We start from the raw sequence: 6204 nt of genomic DNA, 5'->3' as shown, positions 1-6204 counted from the left end.
GTCAGGGAGTCAACATTTCAATCTCTGCTGGGTCAGGTTGTTCATCAGGGAGTCAACATTTCAATCTCTGCTGGGTCAGGTTGTTCAGTCAGGGAGTCAACATTTCAATCTCTGCTGGGTCAGGTTGTTCATCAGGGAGTCAACATTTCAATCTCTGCTGGGTCAGGTTGTTCATCAGGGAGTCAACATTTCAATCTCTGCTGGGTCAGGTTGTTCATCAGGGAGTCAACATTTCAATCTCTGCTGGGTCAGGTTGTTCATCAGGGAGTCAACATTTCAATCTCTGCTGGGTCAGGTTGTTCATCAGGGAGTCAACATTTCAATCTCTGCTGGGTCAGGTTGTTCAGTCAGGGAGTCAACATTTCAATCTCTGCTGGGTCAGGTTGTTCATCAGGGAGTCAACATTTCAATCTCTGCTAGGTCAGGTTGTTCAGTCAGGGAGTCAACATTTCAATCTCTGCTGGGTCAGGTTGTTCATCAGGGAGTCAACATTTCAATCTCTGCTGGGTCAGGTTGTTCATCAGGGAGTCAACATTTCAATCTCTGCTGGGTCAGGTTGTTCATCAGGGAGTCAACATTTCAATCTCTGCTGGGTCAGGTTGTTCATCAGGGAGTCAACATTTCAATCTCTGCTGGGTCAGGTTGTCCGTCAGGGAGTCAACATTTCAATCTCTGCTGGGTCCGGTTGTTCAGTCAGGGAGTCAACATTTCAATCTCTGCTGGGTCAGGTTGTCCATCAGGGAGTCAACATTTCAATCTCTGCTGGGTCAGGTTGTCCGTCAGGGAGTCAACATTTCAATCTCTGCTGGGTCAGGTTGTTCATCAGGGAGTCAACATTTCAATCTCTGCTGGGTCAGGTTGTTCAGTCAGGGAGTCAACATTTCAATCTCTGCTGGGTCAGGTTGTTCATCAGGGAGTCAACATTTCAATCTCTGCTGGGTCAGGTTGTTCATCAGGGAGTCAACATTTCAATATCTGCTGGGTCAGGTTGTTCATCAGGGAGTCAACATTTCAATCTCTGCTGGGTCAGGTTGTTCATCAGGGAGTCAACATTTCAATCTCTGCTGGGTCAGGTTGTTCAGTCAGGGAGTCAACATTTCAATCTCTGCTGGGTCAGGTTGTTCATCAGGGAGTCAACATTTCAATCTCTGCTGGGTCAGGTTGTTCAGTCAGGGAGTCAACATTTCAATCTCTGCTGGGTCAGGTTGTTCATCAGGGAGTCAACATTTCAATCTCTGCTGGGTCAGGTTGTTCATCAGGGAGTCAACATTTCAATCTCTGCTGGGTCAGGTTGTTCAGTCAGGGTGTTTTCTTTCTACGTCATGGATTTTCTCGTATTTCTAATTCCTACAACTGGCTTGTCTACAGTTCAACGTATAACTACAACTGGCTTGTCTACAGTTCAACGTATCCCTACAACTGGCTTGTCTACAGTTCAACGTATCCTTACAACTGGCTTGTCTACAGTTCAACGTATCCTTACAACTGGCTTGTCTACAGTTCAACGTATCCTTACAACTGGCTTGTCTACAGTTCAACTGGGGTCAAGGGTGTTTTCTAACTACAACTGGCTTGTCTACAGTTCAACGTATCCCTACAACTGGCTTGTCTACAGTTCAACGTATCCCTACAACTGGCTTGTCTACAGTTCAACGTATCCTTACAACTGGCTTGTCTACAGTTCAACGTATCCCTACAACTGGCTTGTCTACAGTTCAACGTATCCCTACAACTGGCTTGTCTACAGTTCAACGTATCCTTACAACTGGCTTGTCTACAGTTCAACGTTCTAACTACAACTGGCTTGTGTACAGTTCAACGTATCCTTACAACTGGCTTGTCTACAGTTCAACGTATCCTTACAACTGGCTTGTCTACAGTTCAACGTATCCTTACAACTGGCTTGTCTACAGTTCAACGTATCCTTACAACTGGCTTGTCTACAGTTCAACGTTCTAACTACAACTGGCTTGTCTACAGTTCAACGTATCCTTACAACTGGCTTGTCTACAGTTCATCGTATTACTACAACTGGCTTGTCTACAGTTCAACGTATCCCTACAACTGGCTTGTCTACAGTTCAACGTATCCTTACAACTGGCTTGTCTACAGTTCAACGTATCCCTACAACTGGCTTGTCTACAGTTCAACGTATCCCTACAACTGGCTTGTCTACAGTTCAACGTATCCTTACAACTGGCTTGTCTACAGTTCAACGTATCCTTACAACTGTCTTGTCTACAGTTCAACGTATCCTACAACTGGCTTGTCTACAGTTCAACGTATCTAACTACAACTGGCTTGTCTACAGTTCAACGTATCCCTACAACTGGCTTGTCTACAGTTCAACGTATCTAACTACAACTGGCTTGTCTACAGTTCAACGTTACAACTGGCTTGTCTACAGTTCAACGTATCCTTACAACTGGCTTGTCTACAGTTCAACGTATCCTTACAACTGGCTTGTCTACAGTTCAACGTTCTAACTACAACTGGCTTGTCTACAGTTCAACGTATCCCTACAACTGGCTTGTCTACAGTTCAACGTATCCTTACAACTGGCTTGTCTACAGTTCAACGTATCCTTACAACTGGCTTGTCTACAGTTCAACGTATCCTTACAACTGGCTTGTCTACAGTTCAACGTTCTAACTACAACTGGCTTGTCTACAGTTCAACGTATCCTTACAACTGGCTTGTCTACAGTTCAACGTATCCTTACAACTGGCTTGTCTACAGTTCAACGTATCCCTACAACTGGCTTGTCTACAGTTCAACGTATCCTTACAACTGGCTTGTCTACAGTTCAACGTATCCTTACAACTGGCTTGTCTACAGTTCATCGTATTACTACAACTGGCTTGTCTACAGTTCAACGTATCCTTACAACTGGCTTGTCTACAGTTCAACGTATCCCTACAACTGGCTTGTCTACAGTTCAACGTATCCCTACAACTGGCTTGTCTACAGTTCAACGTATAACTACAACTGGCTTGTCTACAGTTCAACGTATCCTTACAACTGGCTTGTCTACAGTTCAACGTTCTAACTACAACTGGCTTGTCTACAGTTCAACGTATCCCTACAACTGGCTTGTCTACAGTTCAACGTATCCCTACAACTGGCTTGTCTACAGTTCAACGTTCTAACTACAACTGGCTTGTCTACAGTTCAACGTATCCCTACAACTGGCTTGTCTACAGTTCAACGTATAACTACCACTGGCTTGTCTACAGTTCAACGTATCCTTACAACTGGCTTGTCTACAGTTCAACGTATAACTACAACTGGCTTGTCTACAGTTCATCGTATAACTACAACTGGCTTGTCTACAGTTCAACGTATAACTACAACTGGCTTGTCTACAGTTCAACGTTCTAACTACAACTGGCTTGTCTACAGTTCAACGTTCTAACTACAACTGGCTTGTCTACAGTTCAACGTATCTTTACAACTGACCCTCATTGGTTTAAAACGTATCCTTACAACTGACCCTCATTGGTTTAAAACTTATCCTTACAACTGACCCTCATTGGCTTAAAACTTATCCTTACAACTGACCCTCATTGGTTTAAAACGTATCCTTACAACTGGCTTGTCTAAAGTTCAACGTATCCTTACAACTGGCCCTCATTGGTTTAAAACTTATCCTTACAACTGGCCCTCATTGGTTTAAAACGTATCCCTACAACTGACCCTCATTGGTTTAAAACGTATCCTTACAACTGGCCCTCATTGGTTTAAAACGTATCCCTACAACTTCTTCAAGACTTCCTGTGTACTCTATTAACTTCTTCAAGACTTCCTGTGTACTCTATTAACTTCCCCTAAAGAGAGAGATGACAAAATCTCCAACCGGTCATAACTTCCCCCCCTCATAGAACAGTGTCATCGTCATAATAAAAATTAAACTCTGAAAATATGTGTATTTATTTACCCTTTATTTAACGAGACAAGTCAGTTAAGAACAAACTCTTATTTACAATGACAACCTACCTCGGCCAAACCTGGACGACGCCAGACCAATTGTGCGCCGCCCTATGGGACTCCTGATCATGGCCAGTTGTAATACAGCCCAGGATTGAACTCAGGTCTGTAGTGACACCTCTAGCACTGCAATGCAGTGACTGCTGCGCCACTCAAAGAACCCCAATCATCAGGAAATGTCTCTGGTTTTTAATGTGTTGAGATTCCACTCTGTTGCTTGTGTTTAGCCTCTAAGTCTGGTATCAGAGATTAGCTATCAACACTCTTAGAATAAAGGGTTCCAAAAGGGTTCTTCGACTGTCTCCTAGGAAAACCGTTTTTTTTTTGGTTCCAGGTAGAACTCTTTTGAGTTCCATGTAGAACCCTCGGTTATCCAACGGGGACAGCTGAAGAACTCTTTTAGGTTCTCTTATGTTCACATTTTGCTTCCTTTAAAAATGACATCTAAAAATGGATTACATTTAGATTCCCCCCCCCCCCTACAGATCTACACAACCTTCTCCATATTTTTTCAAGTTAAAAAAAAAAAAAAAAAATCTTGATTGCATGTCTTCACACCCAGAGTTAATACTCTGGGTTTAAGCATTGGCAGCCATTACAGCTGGGAATCATTCGGAATAACATACTAGCAACTTTGCACAGCTCAAGGCAACATACAAGGCAACATACAAGGCAACATACAAGGCAACAGAGTCTTCACACCGTTTGATTTGTTCCACATGTTGTTGTGTTACAGCCTGAATTCACTTATATCCATTTTTTTATTCTCAAAATTGATTGAAAATGAAATACAGAAATATCTCATTTATATAAGTACTCACACCACTGAGTCAATACTTTGTAGAAGCACCTTTAGCAGTGATTACAGCCGTGAGTCTTTCTGGGTAAGTCTCTAAGAGTGATTACAGCTGTGAGTCTTTCTAGGTAAGTCTCTAAGAGTGATTACAGCTGTGAGTCTTTCTGGGTAAGTCTCTAAGAGTGATTACAGCTGTGAGTCTTTCTGGGTAAGTCTCTAAGAGTGATTACAGCTGTGAGTCTTTCTAGGTAAGTCTCTAAGAGTGATTACAGCTGTGAGTCTTTCTAAGAGTGATTACAGCTGTGAGTCTTTCTGGGTAAGTCTCTAAGAGTGATTACAGCTGTGAGTCTTTCTGGGTAAGTCTCTAAGAGTGATTACAGCTGTGAGTCTTTCTGGGTAAGTCTCTAAGAGTGATTACAGCTGTGAGTCTTTCTGGGTAAGTCTCTAAGAGTGATTACAGCTGTGAGGTCTTTACAGCTGTGGGTAAGTCTCTAAGAGTGATTACAGCTGTGAGTCTTTCTGGGTAAGTCTCTAAGAGTGATTACAGCTGTGAGTCTTTCTGGGTAAGTCTCTAAGAGTGATTACAGCTGTGAGTCTTTCTGGGTAAGTCTCTAATAGTGATTACAGCTGTGAGTCTTTCTGGGTAAGTCTCTAAGAGTGATTACAGCTGTGAGTCTTTCTGGGTAAGTCTCTAATAGTGATTACAGCTGTGAGTCTTTCTGGGTAAGTCTCTAAGAGTGATTACAGCTGTGAGTCTTTCTGGGTAAGTCTCTAATAGTGATTACAGCTGTAGGTCTTTATGGGTAAGTCTCTAAGAGTGATTACAGCTGTGAGTCTTTCTGGGTAAGTCTCTAAGAGTGATTACAGCTGTGAGTCTTTCTGGGTAAGTCTCTAAGAGTGATTACAAGTCTGGGTAAGTCTCTAAGAGTGATTACAGCTGTGAGTCTTTCTGGGTAAGTCTCTAAGAGTGATTACAGCTGTGAGTCTTTCTGGGTAAGTCTCTAAGAGTGATTACAGCTGTGAGTCTTTCTGGGTAAGTCTCTAATAGTGATTACAGCTGTGAGTCTTTCTGGGTAAGACTCTAAGAGTGATTACAGCTGTGAGTCTTTCTGGATAAGTCTCTAAGAGTGATTACAGCTGTGAGTCTTTCTGGGTAAGTCTCTAAGAGTGATTACAGCTGTGAGTCTTTCTGGGTAAGTCTCTAAGAGCTGTGAGTCTTTCTAGGTAAGTCTCTAAGAGTGATTACAGCTGTGAGTCTTTCTGGCTAAGTCTCTAAGAGTGATTACAGCTGTGAGTCTTTCTGGGTAAGTCGCTGTGAGTCTTTCTGGGTAAGTCTCTAAGAGTGATTACAGCTGTGAGTCTTTCTGGGTAGTCTCTAAGAGTGATTACAGCTGTGAGTGTTTCTGGGTAAGTCTCTAAGA

This window comes from Oncorhynchus nerka, linkage group LG17 (assembly GCF_034236695.1).
Source record: "Oncorhynchus nerka isolate Pitt River linkage group LG17, Oner_Uvic_2.0, whole genome shotgun sequence".
In the NCBI taxonomy this organism is placed as follows: domain Eukaryota; kingdom Metazoa; phylum Chordata; class Actinopteri; order Salmoniformes; family Salmonidae; genus Oncorhynchus; species Oncorhynchus nerka.
Note: the sequence above shows the minus strand (reverse complement) of the source record.